Source organism: Oncorhynchus kisutch, linkage group LG20 (assembly GCF_002021735.2).
Source record: "Oncorhynchus kisutch isolate 150728-3 linkage group LG20, Okis_V2, whole genome shotgun sequence".
Taxonomy (NCBI): domain Eukaryota; kingdom Metazoa; phylum Chordata; class Actinopteri; order Salmoniformes; family Salmonidae; genus Oncorhynchus; species Oncorhynchus kisutch.
In genome coordinates, this window is record NC_034193.2 from 47,102,637 (window position 1) to 47,129,030 (window position 26,394).

The 26,394-nt window shown below is 40.0% G+C and overlaps 1 pseudogene; it reads right to left on the minus strand.

The window, feature by feature from the left end:
• The window catches only part of LOC109881450 (VPS10 domain-containing receptor SorCS3-like), a 51,488-nt pseudogene that overhangs the window by 14,165 nt on the left and 10,929 nt on the right, over positions 1 to 26,394 (minus strand).

A 26,394-nucleotide genomic window follows, 5' to 3' on the forward strand; every position in this document is an offset into this window, starting at 1 on the left:
TTCCACTTCATGATTGTGTTCCACTTGTTGTTGATTCTTCACAAAAAAATACAGTTTTATATCTTTATGTTTGAAGCCTGAAATGTGGCAAAAGGTCGCAAAGTTCAAGGGGGCCGAATACTTTCGCAAGGCACTGTAGGCCTTTGGAGTTACATTTGGATGGAAAAGTTATTCATACTGGACTGGATTGGCGGGATATTTATTCAAATTTTCCTGTTTGTTTTTAAATTTGTGCATCCTCATTTGCACAATGTCAAAGTAAATACTATTCAGGGGGCGGGAGGGAAATTAAAACATGATCCCAAAATTGCACCAGCATTACTTAGAATTCAGCACATTATCATTTCAGATTCCTCTCTCTCGCACACATTATGATTAACATGACATACTAGGAGACTGGTGTGGAAAAATATAAAACTCCCTAGTTTTCAAATCTGAATCACGATAGTCCAAATGCAGACTCTCAAATGAAGGTTCAAATAAAAGTTTAGCATATTTTACATGTCATGCGAGGTGCATTTTCTTCATACAGAATGTGTCATTGTTTTTGTGACAATGTAAATTATGGAAAAAGTATAAATAAAATACACAGCAGCATAGCAACGATTCAAGGTTCAGAGGTGAGAATTACTATTACATAATTACCAATACATATGCATATTCAGATTGCAAAATGAAGAATTTATTTTTTGTGTGTCAATCAATGGACCCCATATCTATTCTAATCAAATAATACATAATACATAATAATAACACATGCCCATATTATTCAAGGCTAACGATGCGCATCCTATGCAATGCATCATGGTCTACATAAAGTGCCTTGCAAAAGTATTCACCCCCTTGGCGTTTTTCTTATTTTGTTGCATTACAACCTGTCATTTAAATTCATTTTTATTTGGATTTCAAAAAATTCAAGATGGAAAAGTAATGTGTGCATATATATTCACCCCCTTTGCTATGAAGCTGGTACAACTAATTACCTTCAGAAGTCACATAATTAATTAAATAAAGTCCACCTGAGTATACATACACCTATTATGAAAGGCCCCAAAGTCTGCCACACCACTAAGCAAGGGGCATCACCAGGCAAGCGGCACCACGAAAACCAAGGAGCTCTCCAAACAGGTCTGGGACAAAGTTGTGGAGAAGTACAGATCGGGGGTTGGGTTATAAAATGTATTTCCAAAACTTTGAAGATCCCACGGAGACTGGGACAGAGTTTCACCTTCCAGCAGGACAATGACCCTAAGCATACTGCTAAAGCAACACTCGAGTGGTTTAAGGGGAAACATTTAACAGTCTTGGAATGGCCTAGTCAAAGCCCAGACCTCAATCCATTTAAGAATCTTTGGTATGACTTAAAGATTGCTGTATACCAGCGGAACCCATCCAACTTGAAGGAGCTGGAGCAGTTTTGCCTTGAAGAATGGGAAAAAATCCCAGTGGCTAGATGTGCCAAGCTTATAGAGACATACCCATAGAGACTTGCATCAGTAATTGCTGCAAAAGGTGGCTCTGCAAAGTATTGAGTTTGGGAGGGTGAATAGTTATGCACACTCAAGTTTTCAGTTTTTTTGCCTTATTTCTTGTTTGTTTCGCAATGAAACATATTTTGCATCTTCAAAGTGGTATGCATGTTGTGTAAATCAAATGATACAAACACCCTAAAAAAATATTTGAATTCCTGATTGTTAGGCAACAAAATAGGAAAAATGCCAAGGGGGGTGAATACTTTTGCAAGGCACTTTATACAATATGATTCAATATATTCTTCTCAGACATAGCCTTACCTGTATAAACATATAGTCATCTTGGACCACCAGTGAGCTGATGTCGATGTATTCAGGGAAGGGATAGTTTCTGTTGGGCTCTGAGCACGTTAGAGCCCGGCATGTTACATACTGTATACCTGCAAGGCAAGGAGATAGAGATTACTGGATATCTGGATTCAGCCAGCTGCAGATCGTGCCTCTTATTCCTGGGAATGTGAGGATGCCTAGAAACCGAGGCTATATGTCTGTATGAATTGAACTTGAGGGCACTTTTGTATGGTTTATTCCTTGACAGACTCTCGCTCTCTTCTATCGTTTGAAGGCTGATAATTGGACTGATATTATGGGGGCCTTTCTCTGCTCTGTGTGTGTGTGTAATGCTATTCATTTCCATGAGGGCTGTGTCTCTCCATGTTAACCAGATCTGACTCCTTGTCTAGACCCGTTACAGACCTGGATTAAAGAAGTCGAGGAGAGAAGGAGGGATGAAGAGGCAGAGGGGGAAGGAGGGGTAAAGTAATGAAAAGAATGGAAGAGGAGGAGTGGAGACAGAGAAGAAGAGGAGGAGGAAAGAAGAGGAGAGGAGGAGGGAAGAACAGGATGGGAGAAGATTGGGTGAAGTGAATGAGGAAAATAGAGGAGAGGAGGAGAGAAGAGAAGGAGGGAAGAAGAGGAGAGAAGGAGGGATGAATAGGAGAGGAGGAGGGAAGAAGAGGAGAGGAGGAGGGAAGAAGAGGAGAGGAGGAGGGTAGAGAAGGAGGGAAGAAGACAATAAACAAAGGGAGATGTGTCTCAGCAGGGGTATTCCACTCCAGATATAGACATCTCATTTCAGCGTGATGGCATTACAATAGAAATGGCTTTACATGTGAGGACGTTCTCCCCAGAGCTGTGTCACAAAATGTCAAATTACCTTAGCAACCCCCACAGCAACAGCCTGACACCGTGGGTTTGTTATTCTACCAAAAAGTGGTATCTGTCACAAAATCATAATTACGTAGCAAGCTAAATATGGAAATTCTTAAGTGAGGCACCGTACAATGGTAAGACTGTGCCACATAATTCAAGATAGTCACTGTACTGTATATCACTCTATTATATCTGTCACAGTTCAAGGTAAGACCCAGATGCAGGCAACATCAAATTAACAACAGTTTCTTAATCCAACAGGCAAAAGACAGGTAAAGGGCATGCAGGGGTCAGTAATCCAGATAGGTGCGGCAAAGGTACAGGACGGCAGGCAGGCTCAGGGTCAGGGCGGGCAGAAAAGGTCAAAACCGGGATAAATTGAAAACAGGAACAATCAAAAGACAGGAACAGAGGGGAAAACGCTAGTAGGCTTGACAAAGCAAAACAAATATGCAACAGACATACAGAGAACACTGGTATAAATACACAGGGGATAATGGGGAAGATGGATGGGGGTTGAGACGATCACAAAGACAGAATAAACAGAAGAGGGTGTGACAATATCATTTTATTGGGTGTAGTGGATTACCTTGGAGAGATATGGCCTTCCTACAGTGTGATGTATGTCATTCCTGGTGCTGCGAGACTGAAAACCTAATTGTCTGTAAGCATGGCTTTAGAGGCCGGGGCACTGAGAGCCAGAGTTTAAAGTCCTTGAAGGGGTTGGATCAAGCACATTTTTTAGGATATGTGATGAAATGTAGACACCGGATTTATGCAAGTTTCTGTGGACATAGCTGACAGCAGCTCGGGACACACACACACACACACACACACACACAAACAGCATCCCCTCTATCGCTAGGAAGGAAAGCAGTTAGGCAGAACAAATTCAGAGCTACATTTGTGATGAGTGTGCACTTTCTCAGAATGGGGAAGGCTGTTGGGGGGGATGAGGGCTGACGTGATTAGATGAGAGGCAAGAGGAACTTCCTGGGTGGTCTATTACTCATGCCACAGGGCACAACTTGTTATACTGTATCTTCCTATTTTATGTATATACAGTATGCTTGGATAACCCCCAATGAAAAAGTAATGATTGTTTAGATAGGTGCAATTGCCATGATATCTGAGAAATGAACCGGAATGTGACATGTGAGAGGCAGAATGCGAAATGGTGTCACTGGTTGTAGATTAATCTCAGTCCAATCATATCAACAGTGGAAATGAGCAGAATGGTACACAACATTTCCCACCAGCAACACTAGTCATTCAGATAATGTGTTGAAAAATATTATCAATGTACTTCATAGACTCTTGCATTGCAGAAAGCAAAAAACACGTTGTTCCACACACTTCTAGTGATGCTCCAAAACAGATTGTAAGGAGAGTCTGAGTAAACAAAGGAAAAGATCAGGACAACAGAGAGGGCGAGAGGAAGAGAAGGAAGAGAAGGATGATGAGAAGAAAGAAAGAAAAGCGTATGACTTACCAGTAGAACCTCTTCACATGCTCATGAACCAGCGGCTATTTACTCCCAAAGTCCAGGGAGGCGTACAACTGTGAAGAAGAACATAAAAAAGAGAGAGAAAAGTGAGACAGCTAACAAATCAGTCTACTTATCACAAGACAGGAAGTAAAGTGACTGTTGGCTTGAGACATGGCAGGATATTGCTAGGGAAGAGCGTACCCGTGAGCAATATAGCGTGACTCTCTACAAATTTAAATTAACACCAGGAATAGATAAAGCACTTCATGTCCAAAATGTTTGTTGATTAATAGGTTTATCATCATCATTTGCTTTTCATGGAACAGCAAGACATTATGTGGATTCCTATTGACAATATTAAGTGGTGTGCATAGATATGAAATTATGCATAAAACAAAATGATTTTTTTTTTCAACCCCTATATATCTGAGAGAGAATACAAATCCAGAATGCTACTGTCGTGACTTGATTTACATTAAACTGATGACTGTTATTTATTTAATCCACTAACTATGTTTAATTGTTACCTGATAAAATTAACCATGTAACAATTAACTCAATGAATTTGGGGCACCACGGAAGAAGTTGTTTAACTTCTTGCGTCGAGCAATCCCGTATCCGGGAGCGTAATCATAGCCTCAAGCTCATTACCATAACGCAACGTTAACTATTCATGAAAATCGCAAATGAAATGAAATAAATATATTGGCTCACAAGCTTAGCCTTTTGTTAACAACACTGTCATCTCAGATTTTTAAAATATGCTTTTCAACCATAGCTACACAAGCATTTGTGTAAGAGTATTGATAGCTAGCATAGCATTAAGCATAGCATTCAGCAGGCAACATTTTCACAAAAACAAGAAAAGCATTCAAATAAAATCATTTACCTTTGAAGAACTTCGGATGTTTTCAATGAGGAGACTCTCAGTTAGATAGCAAATGTTCAGTTTTTCCAAAAATATTATTTGTGTAGGAGAAATCGTTCCGTTTTGTTCATCACGTTTGGCTAAGAAAAACCCCCGAAAATTCAGTCATTACAATGCCGAACTTTTTTCCAAATTAACTCCATAATATCGACAGAAACATGGCAAACGTTGTTTAGAATCAATCCTCAAGGTGTTTTTCACACATCTATTCGATGATAAATCATTTGTGGCAGTTTGGTTTCTCCTCTGAACCAAATGGAAAAATGCATGCAGCTGGAGATTACTCAATAATTTCGACGGAGGACACCAAGCGGGCACCTGGTAAATGTAGTCTCTTATGGTCAATCTTCCAATGATATGCCTACAAATACGTCACAATGCTGCAGACACCTTGGGGAAACGACAGAAAGTGTAGGCTCATTCCTGGCGCATTCACAGTCATATAAGGAGACATTGGAACACAGCGCATTCAAAATCTGGGACACTTCCTGTATGAAATTTCATCTTGGTATCGCCTGTAGCATTAGTTCTGTGGCACTCACAGACAATATTTTTGCAGTTTTGGAATCGTCAGAGTGTTTTCTTTCCAAAGCTGTCAATTATATGCATAGTCGAGCATCTTTTCATGACAAAATATCTTGTTTAAAACGGGAACGTTTTTCATCCAAACATTTTAATAGCGCCCCCTAATGCATAACTGGTTTTAATGAGCTACCATCTCCCAAATTAAACTCTATAAGATATATAAATCGATAACAGTAACTTATTCACTTTTTATGGGCAGGTGGGTCCCACCTGGCCAACATCTGGTGAAATTGCAGAGCGTAAAATTCAAACTACAGAATTATAAATATTTAACTTTCATAAAATCACAAGTGTAATACATCAAAATAAAGCTTAACTTCCTGTTAATCCAGCCGTTGTCGGATTTCAAAAAGGCTTTACGGCGAAAGCAAACCATGTGATTATCTGAGGACAGCGCCCCACATTCAAACACATGAAAAGCATATTTCAACCAGGCAGATGCGACACGAAAGTCAGAAATAGCGATATGAAAATGCCTTACCTTTGATGATCTTCTTCTGTTGGCACTCCAAAAGGTCCCAGTTACATCACAAATGGTAATTTTGTTCGATAACGTCCTTCTTTATATCCATAAAAACTCAGTTTAGCTGGCGCGCTTCAGTAAAAAAAAACTCCATCAAAATGCATGCAAAAGTAATCCCAAATGTTAATAATAAACTTTTCCAAAGAAGTCAAACAATGCTTATAATCAAACCTTAGGTTCCCTAATACGTAAATAAACGTTCAAATTTAAGACGGAGAATCGTCAGTGTCTTTACCGGAGAAAAATACCAAAGAACGCGCTCTCTTCCATGAGCTTGGAAACACTACAGCCAAAATGGGAGCCACCTAGAAAAACTACAATTTCTGGCTAATTCTTCCAAAAACCAACCTGAAACTCTTTCTAAAGACTGTCGACATCTAGTGGAAGCCCTAGGAACTGCAATCTGGGAGGACTTGGCGTTATTATAAAAGTGACAGCCATTGAAAATAGGGTTAGGCTGAGTTTTCTCATGGGGGGGGGGGTGGTTTGTCCTCGGGGTTTTAACTGCCATATCAGTTATTTTATACTCACAGATATTTGACCAGTTTTAGAAAGTGTTTAGTGTTTCCTATCCAAATCTCCAAATTATATGCATTTCCTAGCTTCTGGGCCTGAGTAACAGGCAGTTTACTTTTTGGCACGCTTTTCATCCGCACGTCAGAATACTGCCCCCTACCCAAGAGAGGTTAATCATTACCTCATATCAGTCTCATTCTGAATAGTCGTAACTCTCTTGGATCTGCAAGAACCCCAACCTTTGTTCATCATTCACTACCACACAAATTGGTTTAATTATTTATTTACAAACAAACTAAATAATAACACAGAATACACACTTACATGAGACAAAAGTCCCTGGACTGACAAGATATGACGGCTTACTAGACAGAGATGGAGAAAGGGGTGGGGAAAATATAAAGATAGAGAAAAAGGGACATTTATCGTGAACACATTCTAGGACTGTCTTCACATTAATCATATAGCTTGCACACAAACCGTTGCCCGTTTTGGAATAGGAAGCAATGAATGTATTTACGTGTTTGAATGCAGTAGTTCGTCATCTATCTCTGTTGAAACCAAACCTTATTTTTGGGTTTCAACAAAGCACATGCTCTGATTGTCCACCAGATGTCACAATGTCCTTCTTCTTAGTTGTCCGGTTTCCAATGGGCAGTTTTTGTTCTGAACTTGTTCTTAGCTCGTGTGGATAGTCAGAGTTTGAACCCCTTTACACAGACAGTGGGTATAATCTGGTGAGTTTATCTTCTTCACCTTGTGTTGTTTCAACCATTTCCCACATGTAGCTAACACTCCACCTTTCCTGGTCTGATATGTTAATTCTAACCCAGTCCTTTTAAGCACTGGTCAAAAAGAGAGGTTCCATCACAACTTCTTCGATATAGGGGGCGCTCTTTTAATTCTTGGATAAAAAAACATTCCCGTTTTAAACAAGATATTTTGTCACGAAAAGATGTTTGACTATGCATATAATTGACAGCTTTGGAAAGAAAATACTCTGACGCTTCCAAAACTGCAAAGGTATTATCTGTGAGTGCCACAGAACTGATGCTACAGGCGAAACCAAGATGAAATTTCAAACAGGAAATGTCCCAGATTTTGAAGACGCTGTGTTCCAATGTCTCCTTATATGGCTGTGAATGCGCCAGGAATGAGCCTACACTTTCTGTCCTTTCCCCAAGGTGTCTGCAGTATTGTGACGTATTTGTAGGCATATCATTGCAAGATTGACCATAAGAGACTACATTTACCAGGTGCCCGCTTGGTGTCCTCCGTCGAAATTATTGAGTAATCTCCAGCTGCGTGCATTTTTCCATTTGGTTCAGAGGAGAAACCAAACTGCCACGAATGATTTATCATCGAATAGATATGTGAAAAACACCTTGAGGATTGATTCTAAACAACGTTTGCCATGTTTCTGTCGATATTATGGAGTTAATTTGGAAAAAGGTTTGGCGTTGTAATGATAATTTTTCTTAGCCAAACGTGATGAACAAAACAGAGCGATTTCTCCTACACAAATAATATTTTGGGAAAAACTGAACATTTGCTATCTAACTGAGTCTCCTCAATGAAAACATCCGAAGTTCTTCAAAGGTAAATTATTTTATTTGAATGCTTTTCTTGTTTTTGTGAAAATGTTGCCTACTGAATGCTAGGCTTAATGCTATGCTAGCTATCAATACTCTTACACAAATGCTTGTGTAGCTATGGTTGAAAAGCATATTTTGAAAATCTGAGATGACAGTGTTGTTAACAAACGTGTTAGAGGTACAGGTTCCCCTAGGGGTACCACCCCCCCCCGCTCAACTGAAACAGTGGCGCACAGAATGCAAAAATATTCTTAGAAATATTTAAACTCCACACATTAACAAGTCCAATAGCTCAAATGAAAGATAAACACCTTGTTCATCTACCCAGCGAGTCAGATTTCTAAAATGTTTTACGGCAAAAACATAGCACATATGTATGTCAAACCACCACAAAGACACAGACGATATGTAGCCATTTTGTCGAACAAAAGATGCAATCGCAAACGCAGGATTAAAAGAAAAATAATTCACTAACCTTTTGAAAATCTTCATCAGATGACAGTAATAGGACATGTTACACAGTACATTTATGTTTTTTTCAATAATATGCAATTTATATCCATAAATCTCTGTTTACATTGACGCCATGTTCAGAAAATGCTAAAAAAATGTCTGGAGAAATTATAGATAGCTCCGCCAGATAACAGCAATACACATCATAAACTTTGACTAAATATACATGTTCTACATATAGTTAGAAAGATACACTGCTTCTTAATGCAATCGCTTTGTCATATTTATTTTTAACGTTACAGAAATCGTTCACTATTCAATAATCTGAGACGGCGCTCAGACATAAGCAATATTTCTCCACTTTGTTGGAGTCAACAGAAATACAAAATTACAACATAAATATTCCCTTACCTTTGATGGTCTTCGATCAGAATGTAGTGGAAGTAGTCATACTTACCCAATACATCGTTTGGTTTCAAGTCGTGTGTCTTTGTATTAGCATATGCCACGAGTTCCAGCTGAAATGCTACCAAAAATTACTTCTGGTCCCGAACAGTTGCGCATCAAAACTTCAAAATTACATATTATATGTCGACTAAACTGGTCAAACTAAGTGCAGAAACAAGGTTTAGGATGTTTTAAACGTACAAAACGATTCTCAAGTCTACTAGACAATCGTGCTTCTTCTGAGGCAAGCTGGAACAAAGACAGATCTGTTCCCAACGCGCGCTCTTGCCCCCATGTATTTTCTCGCGACATCCACTCTTTCGCCTCGCAAAGGGTCAAAGCTCGCGTGATTTGCACAATTAAACGCTGTACTGAATGAGGACATCTAGTGGAAGACATAGAAAGTGTCTCCAGATCCATAGCTGGTTGGGAAGGGTGGGGGCGATGACGTCAAAGTTGCCCCAACTTTTAGTACTCCAAAAATAGTTTGGGAGATGGCCTGCCCTGTGAGTTCTGCTATACTTACAGACATAATTCAAACGGTTTTAGAAGCTTTATAGTGTTTTCTATCCAATAATAATTATTATATGCATATATTAGCAATTTTGGAAAGATTTCTTTTCAGTTTACTATGGGCACGCAATTCGTCCAAAGGGGGCAGTATTCTGCCTAGCCCTAACTGGGTATTAACAAAAGGCTAAGCTTGTGAGCCAATATATTTATTTCATTTCATTTGCAATTTTCATGAATAGTTAACGTTGCGTTATGGTAATGAGCTTGAGGCTATGATTACGCTCCCGGATATGGGATTGCTCGACGCAAGAAGTAAATAAATGACAAAATAAAAAATATATTGAAAATATGGCAAGGTGCATCTGGTGTTTGATGATTGTTGGCCTCGGAGTTGAATGTTAGAACATTAGCATGGAGTTTGACTGGGGCCACCGACTCTGTCTGTAGGACTAAAATAACAACTAAAACAACAACAGCCAGCAGGATGCAACATCAGTACCATCAATCAGTGTAATGGATCAAAATGCACCCTGTCATTATGCACCCAGGAATTGGGAAATGTAATTAGACATATATATATATATATATATATATATATATATATATATATATATATATATCCATAATTTACAGTAGTGTCATGACTGTCCTGTGAGGATCAAAATGGATAGATCAAACTGATGGGGGAGGGGGGGGTGACAGTAACCAGGCCTCTCTCTCCCACAGAGAGGACAGGGGGAGCTGCTGGATGGTCACCCTTCACACACTGCTGTAGGGGAAACTTTCTCTCTCTCTTCAGTATTGGGATCAGAATGTTTTTGTCTAGAGAGAGACTTTTGCCAGCCAAAAACTCTAACGTCCAAAAAGTGAACTCTAGAATAAATATTTCTAACATCCGAATGTGGGAAATGGTCAATAGGTAGACATGGATAACGAATGTGTAATGTCATAAACAATTGTATAAAAATTGTATAATGAAAATACTGTATTTTGGAAAGTGTACACACTGTATATGTCAAGTTTCTATCCAATATGTGCTATAGACAATATGACACATTATGGAAGTATTTTTGTTAAGATATGAATGTGATTTTAGTTTTCTAATAAGGTCATTGTTTTGAGAATACGTTGCACATTAACCTCTTGAAATTATTCATTTTTGGGAAAAAAACCTTCCCAAAGTAAACAGGCTATTTTTCAGGACCAGATAATAGAATATGCATATAATGGATGGCTTAGGATAGAAAACACTCTAAAGTTTCCAAAACTGTAAAAATATTGTCTGTGAGTATAACATAACTGATATTGCAGGCGAAAGCCAGAGAAAAATCCAATCAGGGAATGACTCTTATTTAGAAACCTCTGCGTTCCTATGTGTCCCTATTGAGCAGTGAAAGGGATATCAACCAGAAATCTTTTTCTATTGCTTCCCTAATGTGTCTAGTGTCACAAGAGATAGTTTCAGGCTTTTATTTTGAAAAATGAGCGTGAGCGATGACATTGCGTCAGTGGTCAGTTGGTGGCTCTCAGAGTGATATGTGCGTAATAGACAAATGCGCTCATTGTTTCTCTCGTTCCCACTAAGAAGCCAACTGACACGGTTGATATATTATCGAATAGATATTAGAAAAACACCTTGAGGATTGATTATAAACAACGTTTGCCATGTTTCTGTCGATATTATGGATCTAATTTGAAATATTTTTCGGCGTTGTCGTGACCGCAATTTCCGGTCGATTTCTCAGCCAAACGTGAAGAACAAACGGAGCTATTTCGGCTACAAAAATAATCTTTATGGAAAAAAGGAACATTTGCTATCTAACTGGGTGTCTCGTGAGTGAAAACATCCGAAGCTCATCAAAGGCAAACAATTTAATTTGATTGCTTTTCTGATTTTCGTGACCAAGCTGCCTGCTGCTAGCTAGGCATAATGCTATGCTAGGCTAGGCTATCGATAAACTTACACAAATGCTTGTCTTGCTTTGGCTGTAAAGCATCATTTCAAAATCTGAGATGACAGGGTGATTAACAAAAGGCTAGGCTGTGTTTCAATATATTTCACTTGTGATTTCATGAATATGAATGTATTCTTATTTTTTTGTCCGTTGCGTTATGCTAATTAGTGTCAGTTGATGGCAATTCTCCCGGATCCGGGAGCGGTAGTTCCAAGAGGTTAACCTCTCTAGGGTAGGGGGCAGCATTCGGAATTTTCGATGAAAAGCATGCCCAAATTTAACGGCCTGCTACTCGGGCTACGTTACGGCTTCAATTTAGATTTTTTTAGCCTGATTGTTTTGATTGCATTTGAGCCTGTGGATAACTGAAGAAAACGGCGCTAACAAAATGAAGGTTTTTGGATATAAAGAGACTTCATCGAACAAAAGGAACATTTATTGAGTAAATGAATGTGTTCTGATTAATACCATATGAAGATCATCAAAGGTAAGGGATTAATTTTATCTCTATTTCTGAGTTTTGTAACGCTTCTGCTTGGCTGGTTACTGTTTGTAATAATTTGTCAACTGGGCAATGTTCTGGGCTAGGTATGTTCTGGGCTAGGTATGCTTTTGCCGAAAAGCATTTTATAAATATGACACTGTGGTTGGTTTAACAAGAAGTTTATCTTTAAACCTATGTAAAATATGTTTTGTTTTCTGAATTTCTATAATGAGCATTTCTGTAATCGAATTTCGCGCTCTGCAACCTCACTGGATGTTGGCCAGATGGTACGCTAGCGTCCCACGTACCCTAGAGAGGTTAACTTGGTACTCCCAGATAATTGCCCTAAAGGCGGTTACGCCCACTTCTGACACAAGGGTATAAAACCTGTCAGTATAGAATTTACATAGGAGACTACGTGACCCAAGCTGCAGCCAAGGTCTAAAAAGTCAACGAACCCAGAACGCAACACAAGTTTGAAGAAAAATAAATCCTTTTCTTCCCAAGCTACAGGTGGGTAGCTGTGTCTAAGCGGGTGAATTCAAGCCGGACCCCCTAGCATCCAATCCCAGCGAATCATGGTATCTAAAAGGTTTCATTCCTATGCTGTGAGCTCTGAGCTACAGAGCTATCTGTCCTCAGAAGACTCCTTCCAGAGCAAGGGTGAGGGAACAGACTCCTAAGCCAAAAGGACACTGACATCGGGAGGACGATCAGGAGGTGTGCGTGAGTAGTGCGTCATCGAGCAGCCTGAACGGTCCCTTGAACGGTCCACGCAGAGAATCCTCGGAGATCATCCCCACGTAATTACATCATTATATTCTGACCCATAAGAGCGGCAGTTTGAGTCAAGGCTAGGGTTAGAATAAGCATAGCTGACAAATTCACCCAAATGTATATTTCTCGTGTGCTTTCTTTTTTCTCTCTCTCTTCGAAATCCCCATTTTGGGTAACACGCGCCATAGTGTTTTGGCCCCTTATACTAAGTTCTTATCAATAGCCTATAATGCGTTTGGTCTATATGTATCTTTTAGTAAATAAATATTCAACTAAGATTGGTGTGGTACGAACTCATTGGTGAGACCCAGGTCCGTGCAGATTCATGGGCTATACGACGTTCAGAACGAGATTGGTAGAGGTAACTGGTTTATTAGCGGTTGTTGTAAAATCGATATTCTGATATTCTTCGAGTTAATTTGGGAAATAGGTGCCCCAGGTTAATGAGTTAATAATTGCTTGATTCGGGTTAATCACACAATTAGAAACTTTAATCATTCGATGAACAACAGTCGTCACATTAACAGATACAACGTCACGACACTGGCAACAGACACACAGAAAACACAGAAATAAATGCATTGGGGAAAATGGGGGGAAAATGGGGGGAAAATGGGCGACACCTGGAGGGGGGTGGAGACAAGCACAAGACAGGTGAAACAGATCAAGCTGTGACAGTGAGGCTATGTACTAAACAACCAAAGATTTCAAGACTAAAGGCCGGTTCATACTACGGGTGTGTTCGTAAATAGTAAGATTGATCCAAACATTTTGACCTAACAACAGCAGTCAAGCACCCAAGGTAACTGGCTAACGTTGGCTAACTTGCTAGCTACTTCCAGACACAAATGAGAGAACAGCTCACTCTGACCATTTTAGTCGCCCTAGCAGACCTGGCTAGGTTGTTTTTATGTTATGAAGAGCATTGGTGACTGCAACTGTGCTGCTGGCAACAAATTAATCAGTTAATTAGTTATTCTCAGTTATTCTGAGCTCTGGCACACTCAGACGAGAGTGCTCTGAAATCTGAGATTATAGCCACAGCAAATTTACCAGCTACGTCTATTGAAAGTTGTCACAGTGACATCGTAAACATTCTATTGAAATAGTTACTTGCATAGTGGAGTCTTCTGTTTAGACATGTAGCTAGCTAGCTAAAAAATTAATCATAATCCCAACTCAGAAAGTTTCTGTAAGCTAACACACTTCTGTATATCGCGCTGTGACGTACAATTTACCATATTTTAGTGCCCCAAAAATGTAATACTTCCAGGTCAACTGTAATATGAATCCCATTGTAAAGCACAATTTCTCCCTTTTCCAGCAATATCAATGACGAGACCGTCATGCTGCCCGTCTCTGGAGGATTGAAGTAGGCAATGAGCTCCATCGGGTCTTTCATCCGATCTGTCCATCTTATCACCCCTAAAATGTAAATAAAACACTATAAAAAAGTTTATATAATGTGTCATTACATACCTATTTGAAGGTTTGTGTCGAATTTGAATGGGGTTTTTAGGGCAGCGCGAAAGTTATCTTCAGAAGTAAACAACGGCTGCCGTGGCTTTTGAGAGTCATGATGGCCTGCAGTGATCATGCAAAAAATGAACGCATTCAGTTGAACAATTGACTAGGTATCCCCATTTACCTTGTCCCTGTCCCTTTCTTGTTTTTAAACTGTGAGAGAAGCACTACACCTGGTGGAGAGGCTGTACGACACAGAATGAGTTGCATTATGCGTGCTATACATTCCGTCATGACAGGTCACAATTTAACGTACAGCGTCAGAGGGGCAATTGTCCCGTTAGTTTTCATTGGAGCCTCGTTTGAATGCTGCGATTGCGCAAATTTGTACGGAATGGGGTAGTCAAAAGTACTACCCTGCATGAATCTGCAGGTAGCTAACCAACCAGGTTCCATGTTAGCTAGCTATCCTTAGACTATAATTTGCCATACAAATGGCTATGAGATACGAATAATATTACTACACAGATCATACACGTAATGTTATTTAGCCACCCAGCTAATATTAGCTAGCTAACAGTACAGTTTAACTTGAAATGAAAATGACAACATTAGAAACATGTCATATCTGAAAATGTAGCTAGCTAGACTCTCATACCCGTATACATGGATGGATATTTCTCTCTCTCTGTCATGGATGTCATAGTTGCCCTTAGTTTGAAGATGTAATCCGGAGTCTTCTGTGTTCTCTTTTCAGATTTCTTAGATATTATAGTTTAATTCCACTGATTTCAAAACACGTCATCAAGAAAGTGGAGAGCAACATTTATGCAGTTCTACTACATGATATCTTTAAAAAAAAGTTGCATTAGAAAGGATTACCTACACATAATGACACAGTTCATAATAAAGACAGAAGCCTGCAAAATGGCAGACCAATCCGAACTCATCTCTTGGCATGTCCAGCCCACTCATTATCTCAGCCAATCAATGCTAACGAGAAGGTTGCTTACTTGTTCCATGGCTAAACCAACTAGGCTTGTAATTTAACAATTTTATTGATATTTACAGATAGCATAGAAGTGTTTTATTAAGTCACATGAAAGTTTCCAGAAGGCATTTCTGCAAAAAAATGCATTTTGATTTAAAAAAAACTTTTAAGTTCAAATGGTGTTCCTATTAGGTAGTGATGTGCGACATATGCCTAGTTTCCTGAAACAAGTCACATATTGTAACGGAAACCCTATGTTACTAATTGGAAGCACAAGTCAAACACATTCTGCCTTCTGCCTTGAAAATTACTGCCACTTTAGCCCAGGACTCATACAGAGTTCACAGTAGGCTAAACATCCACAAGATGCAGGCTATTGTCAAATGATGCCACCCTGTTTCCTCTATGTCAATCAGGATCCAGACATGATGGACAAAATGACAGTCATCTTAGTCATCAACTCATATCCACTACCATAATGAATAGGTAGTGATAGTACAGTGTTCACAAGCATGTGTTGGAGATATCAGGTACTGTATCTATGTACAGCTACTAAAAGAGACCATGTTGAAGGGATGCCTGTCACTGTCCAGGGTGATGAGACAATCCCGGCCTAGCTACCGGCTGCCTGGCTCAGTCTGCCTGCCACCACAGACTGCTATTTGGGAGGAACATGGCTCCGCCTTTCTGCAACCACAGACTGCTATTGGGAGGAACATGGGCTCCACCTGCCTGCCACATGCAGGATCCTATGAGGTGGAACATGGCTTGGGACTGCTATTTATTTAGTGATGGTTTAGCTATAGGATCAGATCTGGTACCAAGCCAGTAAAAAATAACAGGATGATTATAATGACAGTGTAGTTGTGTGTGTGCATTACAATCTGTTTGAAGATGTCTCTTGAAAAATAGATCTCAATGAGAAAAACATTTTTTTGTAAAAATGTATCTCAATGAGAAAAACCTGCATAAATAAATTGTTTACCTTTGATGAACTTCGGATGTTTTCACTCACGAGACTCCCAGGTAGACAGCCAACAGCCAAAGTTCATTTTTTCCCATTTTTGTAGGCAAAATAGCTCCGTTTGTTCTTCACGTTTGGCTGAGAAATCGACCGAAAAATATTCCATATTAGCTCCATAATATCGACAGAAACATGGCAAACGTTGTTTATAATCAATCCTCAAGGTGTTTTTCTAATATCTATTCGATAATATATCCGTCGGGACAATTCGTTTTTCAGAAGGACCGATTGGAGTAATGGCTACCTCTGTATTTTACGCGAGAATCTCTCTCGGAGACACCATGTGACCACTTACGCAATGTGGCCGCCTACGGCTATTCTTCAACAGCAATGCGTAAACCTATGTCACAATGCTGTAGACACCTTGGGGAATACGTAGAAAGCGTAAGCTCGTTGATGGTACATTCACAGCTGAATAGGGAGTGCAACATCAGTTCTGTTATACTCACAGACAATATCTTTACAGTTTTGGAAACGTTAGTGTTTTCTATCCAAATCTGTCAATTATATGCATATTCTAGCATCTTTTCCTGACAAAATATCCCGTTTAAAACGGGAATGTAAAAAAAAAAAATATGAAAATACTGCCCCCTAGCACCAAGAGGTTAATGAGGCAAGGTCTAGATTTGATTCAAATCCAATTTTAGACAACTAACTTAACATTTCATCTTCCCCAAAACATTCTCTTTGATTTGGATATTTTCCATACAACGTACAATGTATAAACATCAAACATCTACTAGGAAAACTCTTCACGTTACAATGTTTTCGTAATAACATCATCTATTAACCTTTAATAACAAAACAAAAATGACATACACTTTCATATTCCATCTACCGTCATGACCACCAATGTGGCTGACGGAAATCATTGTTCCAAAGTCCCTTTATTTCATGTTTAATGTTCTTAGGCTGGTTCTCCATAGTAACAGGACAAAGGAATTTGTCTGTGGCCTGAGATTTACCAGGGGTGTGAGGGGTCATAAAACCCCCACATCTTCAGACCCCTAGGTCTCTCCTCCTCTGTTGGGGTTCAGAGATAATCTGTAGGGTTGTGGTCTCCTGTAACCTGACCTGATCAGGACACTCATGACACCAGTTTGTCTTGTCTCATCAAGCCTACAAGCTTTTGTCCCCGTAGTCGTGTTTCTCGGTAGTTCCTGTTTTCTAGTTCTCCCAGTTTTGAGAACTGACCCTGAGCCTGCTTGCCGGATTGTATCTCTTGACACTGCCCCGGATTACTGACCCCTGCCTGCCCTGACAATGCCTGCCATTCTGTACCTTACGGACTCTGCCCTGGATTACTGACTTCTGCCTGCCCTTGACCTTGACCTGCCCCCTGTTTTGTAAATAAACTTTTGTTATTTCGAACTGTCTGCATCTGGGTCTTATCCTGAGGTCTGATACTCACATGTGAATCCTTAAAGAGATGGTTGGGGCTAAAGCATAAAAGGGTGTGAACGATTCTGTATGGGTGTAGACAAAGAAGAGCTCTCCAGTATGTACCAAAACATTCAAGGGCCATTTTCTCAAAAGTGAAGTTACAGGTTTATCAACTTTCAAAGCAAATTACTTTCCCATTGTTCCTCAACTGTAGTGTATGACAGCCAATGTTCTAACTCTGAGTCTCTACTTTTATCCAATGTAAAAAACATAATTTCAAATTTTGCTACATTAGACCTAATCGATCCGGTCAGGCACATACTGTATGCTACAGGTCAACAATCAACTCTACTTATTTGATTAGCTTCATACAGCAGCAGATCAATTATAGAAGGAACTAAAATGGGATTTCAAGCCAATAGTATCAGATATTGTTAAGTTTGTTGGTGCTGCACTTCAGGCTACATACTTCAGTTGTTTCTGGGTTTCATTCAGAGTTATTCAACTTCAATATTTTTTTCACTAATGTTCTTTCCCCTGTGGTCAAAGATATGTAGGCAAAACAGGACTGGAGTCACAGAAAGGTTATCTGAGGTTCTAATTATCCTACTGCCTTCTTTCATCTGAACCCTGGAAGCTAGATATCACAACTGACATCTCTTTCGCCAATAAAACATCCTCATTCATTAAAGGTCTAACCCAATTTTACAAGGAAGGCCAAAACTCCATCCCACCACAACAGGCTGAAGATTCAGGAAGTCTATTGAAACAGCTCCTAAATTAAATGCCATTATCATAATTTTCATAATTTCACAGTAATATTCAATAGCGTGGATAGATAAATCACCTTTTTGACTGGGTCCTTTATCACCCCAATAGCACCCTAAGACATAATGGCAGAGTCTCATCCCAACGGAAAAAAGGACATGTGGAGTTATGGAAATGATAATGGCGTATTTTAGCCCCAGTGTCCCGAACAATTACTATAAGTCACCTTTACAACACCTAATTAAGCCTCCTGTACTCCAAATCAAACCGCACCGGTTGACAGTGCCTTGGCTCTGACTAGAGCGGAAGAGGAGGTGAAAGGACAATTTTATGAAGCCAAGAAAATGCAACGTGGCGGTGCTTGAGACGATCCTATTGGGGAGTATGTGAAAGTGTATGCAAATAAACCATCTGGATTGTTTGAACTGCCTGGGTGTTGGGGAATAAGAGGTCTCTACTACTGAAATAAGACTGTGTTCAGTCCCAAATGGCACCCTATTGCCTATATAGTGCACTACTTTTGACCAGAGCCCCATAGGGAATAGGGTGCCATTTGGGATGTAAACTATGTTCATATACTGTACAGTAGAGCTGATACTCTGTAATGAACTTCAGAGTTTGATGTAGTTAATTTAACAGTTGTGTTTGAAATTGATGAACAAATACTTGAAATGGATTTAGACCTGATGATACTGTATGGATGTCCATCACATTTGCTAGGTGCCATGCTGTCACTGCAGTAAGAATATTTATAAATCCCAGTCTTATTGTCACGCCCTGACCTTAGAGAGCCTTTTTATGTCTCTTTTTTGGTTTGGTCAGGGTGTGATTTGGGTCAGCATTCTATGTTCTGATTTTCTATTACTTTGTGTTTGGCCGGGTATGGTTCTCAATCAGAGACAGCTGTCTATCGTTGTCTCTGATTGGGAATCATACTTAGGCAGCATTTTTTTCCTATTGGTTTTGTGGTAGTTAACTTTGTTAGAGGCACCATAGCCCTGTTAAGCTTCACAGTCGTTCTGTTGGCGACATTCTAATAAAAAGGAGCTCACAACGCTGCACCTTGGTCCGCTTCTTACGACGTCCGTGACACTTATAGATTAATAGACCTGTAACACATATTACAACACAGCATTACATCCTCACACAACTATGAATCGAGAAGGTAATAATCTTCAGAGTTTGAAAAATGAAATACACTGTAATGGCAACAGCATGTATTCTCATACAGCATACCATATCGCTAAACATGTAAGCGGAAAATCTCATGTTGCTAGTAGTATGAACTCGCCAAATAAAACAATTATCTCATGAGATGAACTTCACACGCTAATGGAGCCCACTTTCCTGTAAACCAATACCAATTCCCTCTCACATTGTGGTGACGTATTACCCACCACCGTCCCTCAATGGATCTTAAGGGGGCACACATCTGCACTAACCCAGTTAAATAACAACTGATAGCAGCCGTTCAAATGGAGCTGCAACTGCTTTGGTTCACAATGTCACCAAATGTGTAGTCTCTGGTGGGGAGGAGTGATGAATGCTGAGCTCAGTAATCTATTCCACTTGGTTGAATACGCTCTGCAAACTCGTCAACAACAACCTCTTTCTAGACCCAGCCACCTTTTATAGGTGTAGTTTAGTGGTGTGTAAAGCGATTTTAAAAGGTTCATGTTATGGTGGAATAATGTGTGTGGATGTGTAAGTAAGTATATTACTTCTACATGTCGAGACTGTGAAAAAACGTGGTGATTCACAATGCAAAATAATAATACCCAACTAAGTACTTAGGCTTGGTATGTCTGCATTGTTATCCAATTAGGAATAACTGCTCTGTGAAGTGCTATGAGGTAAATGCAGAGACAATGACACTATTAGTTCACTGCTAAAGGCAATATGGGCACTTATTAGTCCATTGTGAAAGGCAATATGGAGGTCTGCATTGTCATGACAGTGTGTTTCAAATTAAAGTCTGTTAAAGGTGTCCTGAGAAGACCTGCTGGATCCAGTGAACTGCAAGGGGAGCCGACCTTGAGTGGAGAAATGCACCCCAGTGGAGGGTGAGAAGGAGCAGCCATTTTGGCTCTGGATCAGTAAAACATTGCAGGGTCGCATCCAGATCAAAGATGGGTGGGGGAGGGGAAGCACTGCGGTGGTGGTGGAGGCCATTTTGGATTAGATCTGCACATAGTGTTTGTAAATTAATGGACAGGAGTCTGTTTTTAATGTGGAGAAACCAATTTGGGGTCTGACTCCACAGCACCTTGCTGGTCGCATCATGACAAAGTGGGCCTATGCACTGCAGTGGTGGAAACTGGGGAGGCCATTTTGACTCAAGATGAACATCCCCTTCGAGGATCAGTTTATGCGGAGGAGTGAAACTGCTGATGTAAGGAAGCCATTTTGTCATACAGTGTGTTCCATTGCAGAGTCTGCACCACATAATATAATACAACCACAGTTGGATACTAAACTTTTACTTCCTGGCTACAGGTCTGTGAACACACATAAGGGGCCGATGCTGCTTCTGCTAACACAACACAATGTCCTTTATCAGAAAAATGGTTTACTGCTCGCTCTCTCCCTCTGTATTACAGTACATCTATTTAAGAATTGTTGATGTCAGAAACGGGAAGTTTTAGAATGAAGAATCAGTATTGAGCAGCAGAAAGTTGTCAGCCACGGATTACAATGACAAGAGATCCTGTAAGCGAAAGCACTCTGGGATTTAGAAATGTACAGACTCCTATTAGACAAGGATTGATTTAAACCAGCTTATCTGAAGGAGACTCCAATGAGAAGAGCTGAAACCCATCCACAGAAAGGCAATATCCCACATATTACTATTATTACCACAGAATTGGAAATGCTAATGAATTTTTGTAAGTAAATTTAATGCAAAAGAAGACAGAAAAACCTAAAATCTTGAGAATGTATTTTTTCCTATTATGTTCTCGCCCTGCATACTTTATTGAGACGGATGTCCCCCATTGGATTTGGGCTAACGTTCAGCGATGATACGATTCTGTGTAGAAAATAATTTAGGGCATACATTTGCATCCTTAAGGCGGATTAAGACAAGCAATGTTTCCATATAGAAGGACTGGATGGACTGTGTGGCTTGCTCAAAGATGCTGTTACCTACCATTTCCTGATTTGTGTCATTCTGCTGGCAAGCTAAGTGCCAACAGCCAACATTCGTCACATTCATTTGGTGCCTGTGTGTTTTGAAAAGCAAAAACAATGGCAAGTGACAATTGTTGGAGAAGCCTAATCGACAAGGTTAATGAGGTAGAAAGTGTCAAGAGAACAACCATATATGTGATATAACACCATAGCGAGTAGCAACATTTCACCTCTCCCTGAGCCTCCTCGCAACACAACTTAGTTCTGCCACTAAAGTTATGTGCCCATTTTTCTCAACAGTCAGAGTATTATTTTCTCATTTCCCAGCCTGCCTCTCTCATCCAGACGGATAATACCTTCAAATCCTAAGACCCTGACAGACTGACGTGGGTTTATCCAGATGTGGGCCGCACCTGTTCAGTATGATCCCTGTGAAACCCGGAGAAGCCAAACTATCCCTCTGACATTTTCACATGCCCTTGATGAGTATGGTTTGCTCTGGGCTGCACTCAACTCCTGTTCATGACTTTATCTGAATAACAGAGAGAGGATGATAGGAGGGGGGAAGGGAGGATAAGGGTCAATCTATCACTCTACTCAGGATGAGAGAAAAGGTACAAGGTACATTTCAGGCTGTTCCCTCTTTCATTATTCAGCCACCATTACTTTAATTTGCTCCCCATCCAAAATGTTCCCTGATGTTTCTTAAAATCACTATTCTTATACTTCTGTGTCACCTTGCTCTCTAAGTAAGTGTACAGCACAGTTGAACAACATGTTGTATCCTGTTGGGTTTCAGAGGATATTTCCTTCCCACAATGACCTGCATCACGCAAACTAGTATACTACAAAGTAGGCTATACTGTGACATATTGGCAACATTATCAACAATGTTTGTTTCATACTCAATACAATACAAACATAAGTGTACATGGAATATGCCAAATTGAAAGGGTGATGTTGCTATATTGTATTTTGTATGGCAGATTACTACTAAACAATAGGTTTGTATTTAAAGCTGGAGTACTCAACAGTGAAACTGTCATTTCCGTTTGCAATATTACAAGAACAAAGAAGTTACTTCAAACAATGAGTACTGTTTTGTTTTTCTCTGATGTCATTGCATGTGCGATAGAACAGCAGAGTATGTACTGTGATTTATTTTTACTGTGATGCTGGATGTTCATCTCCTCAGTTACTTCAACTAAACAAAAGCAATAACACCTGTGCTGGGAGGAACAGTGGCACTGTTTCACCTTATGGGGAGTTCAGCTTTACAATAAGCTTGGGACTATATCTTTTATATATAGACATATTGGTTTATGTCTCCGTGGTGGCACGATGAACATGTTAAAACCCCTACAGACATGTTATGAATGCACATGCAGTTGTTAACGTTTTCAACCATTTTGCTATGGAACTCCAATGGGACTTCCTAACACATAGTGAATGAACTAATAGCAACAGCATTATACCACAACTGAAAAAGGTCTCTGTCAACTTCAGTCACCTATTAGCATTTGTCAACCGGTAGAGTAATTCAACTTAACACATTATGCCAAAGACAACAAAAATGCCACGAGGACGTAATTTGTGATATTTTCTTTTGAAAAACGAGATTGTGCCACTACTCTTCAGGACATTTGGTCGATTTTCTCTGAGAGCGGATAGGTGGAAACCGCATAACGACGAGACACTTAGTTTCACAACTGTTTATGATTTTTTTTAGCTCCTGGGCAAGTTTTGATCCTTAGGGGAATATGTGGGGGTGTGGATTTCGGGTACGACCAGTGGTGGACAAAGTACCCAATTATCATACTAAAGTAAAAGTCACGGTTGTCAAAAATAAAAATAGAAAAGTAAAGTACAGATACTGAGATACACACTCTGACTTCTGTCTGCGGCGGAGGAGAAGAGGGGGATTCTAAAGGCAGGGACAGGGAGAAACAAGAGAGGGAGTGGGAGAGGTGAAATAAACAAACACACAGACACACACTCACACTCACCTCCCCTGCATACACACCGTACACCACTCATATGATTTGACAGACAAATACCAATAAACTGACAGCTCCTCTACCTAAAGGTTATGACGCCTCTGAAACATCAAAGCCTTCAGGTGATTGGATAGGAGTTCTAAATACACCCTGTGGATGTGTGGTCTTCACCAACAGCAAGGAGGGCTACTCATAATACATAACCCAATGCCCAATAACCCAGTATCTGTATAAAGGTAGCCTGACTTAGCCTTGCAACTGGGGCTTGGAATGCAATACAGAAGCTGCCCATCCTAAAAAGACAAAAGGATGTCATACACACAGTCAGGTACAACATATTTGGCACCTTTGACGAAGATGAGCAAAAAAGACTATAAAATAAATAATAAATATACTGAGCTCCTAAAAAAAATAAGGAAATGATTTGGTGCATGGCCAAAGAGATCTATTTTCATGACCATAGCCCAGGTTCCAATTCAGGTCGCAATGCCATTTAGCAATCTCTAGGCATTTACATTTGTTGGGTGCCATGAAAATAAAGCTTATTGGCCTCATACACAAGTAGTGGGTTTGGTGTATAAAGAAAGATGCATATGAAGAGAAGAACCACATACTGACTGTAAAATATGGTGGTGGATCGTTGACGTTATGGGGATATTTGGCATCCACTGGTCCTAGGGTCCTTGTTAAGGTCAACACATAATGAACTTTACCCAGTACCAGGAACTTTTTGTCAAAAGCATGGTTGCCTCTGCCAGGAGGCTGAAACCGGGCCACAAGTGGATTTTCCAGCAAGACAATAACCCCAAGTACACAATAAAATCACAAATAAATGGTTAATTGACCACAAAAATCAACATTTTGCAATAGCCATCTCAGTCTCCAGACTTCAACCCGATTGTGGTTTGAATTGAAGAGGCAGTCCAAAAACTGGGGCTTTAAACTTAATACTGGGGCTCCGGAGTGGCGCAGCGGTCTAAGGCACTCTATCTCTATGTTATAGGTGTCACTACAGACACCCTGGTTTGAATCCAGGCTGTCTCACAACTGACTATCATTGAGAGTCCCATAGGGTGGAACACAATTGGCCCAGCATCGTCCGGGTTTGGCCGTCTTTGTAACTAAATATTTTTTCTTAACTGACTTGCCTAGTTAATTACAAATAAAAAATAATAATAAAAAGGCCGGGACATGATGAAAAACCAAAAGGATGTCACACCTCCACCATATCACCAAAGGAACACAGTTGTATGGTAAGAGAGGCCTAGCAACAACAAAAAGATGTGTTTCTTACACACGCTACAATCTGTTTCCTTGTTGTTGGCACATTGGCTGCTCACTCCACACTCTATTTAACAGCACACCTCCATCCATCTGTTGTTGTGACAATTAATATCCATTAATATAGTATCTCTCCTCACTGTATCCATAATTTCCCTTTGATTTCAGTCCTCTGTTCTCTCCTCTTCGTTGTGCCAGTAAATGCTAAATCTGCATCGCCATGCATCCTATTGAGTTTGAGTTCCACCAGGACTGTGCTTTCTAGTTTAAGTTTTGTGTTTGTGTGTATGGATGCATACCAGGCCTGTGCTTTAATTCTGTATGTTTTCGAACAGGTGTGTGTGTGTTTGTTTTGTGTGTGTGGGTGGGTGGGTGTGCGTTGGCATCCCTAGAAGATACATTCTCCAGCTTTAACCTCACCAGGAAGACCCTCCTCCACAACACCTTCTCCAGCTTTATCCTCACCAGGAATACCCCCCTCCGCAACACCATTTAGTTATAGTCTATTGTATTTTAATCTATTGGGCTCTGAGCCATCATTCCCACACTTGTCTAATGACACTAATCCTGCTATCTGCAACAGGCAACAAACCTAACGCAGAAAAGGGGCCAATCAAATCAACCATACGCTATGTAGGGCAAGTGAGTAAGAGACTGGAGAAGTCACAAATAAACCTGAGATACACTGATGCTTTATTCTAGTAGCGCTGTCTGGCAATACAGATTATTTCCCCCAGTGGAAGGAATTACAAATAACCCAAACGGGGCTTAGGCGGTGTGTAGGGTTGCCTGCAATGTAATTGTGGTGCTGGGTGACCAGGCTGCAAATAGTGTATGCAGGTGATTGACTCCAAACGCATTGGTTTTGATATATTTAATTACATTTGCTGGAAACTGTGAGCTTGTTTGACTGTGTGAAGAAATGTGACTTGTTTCTGTTGATACATCCGAAGTGAAACGTTTTTGCTCACTTTTTTCAAAGGTTGAAAAGAAGTGTGAATAAATGCATCTCCAACATGTCAACTATCTGATTTGGTTGTTGTACAGAATGCAGTAGACTGACATTCTTCATCTGACATTGTGCGTCTGTGTGGGAGACTACAGGGGGCTGACAGGAACATTATTTGGGGAAAACAAAGTTATGTCAGACACCTGGGGTTCTCCTCTTGACATACCAAAAACCAATTGATTACAACACCAGAAACCTGAATAAGGGTATTAAACACAGAGACTGGAGCTGTGGGAAATAAGGTTGAACTTAAACAGGATATATATTGTTAGGCTTCATCATAGACTGGCAAAAGATAAATGGACATAAACTGGATATTTTTGTACAATCAATGTTCATTGTTTTTTTGTGATAATGTCATTTTATCTACACTAGCAGCTTAGGTGAATTGTCTGCTCT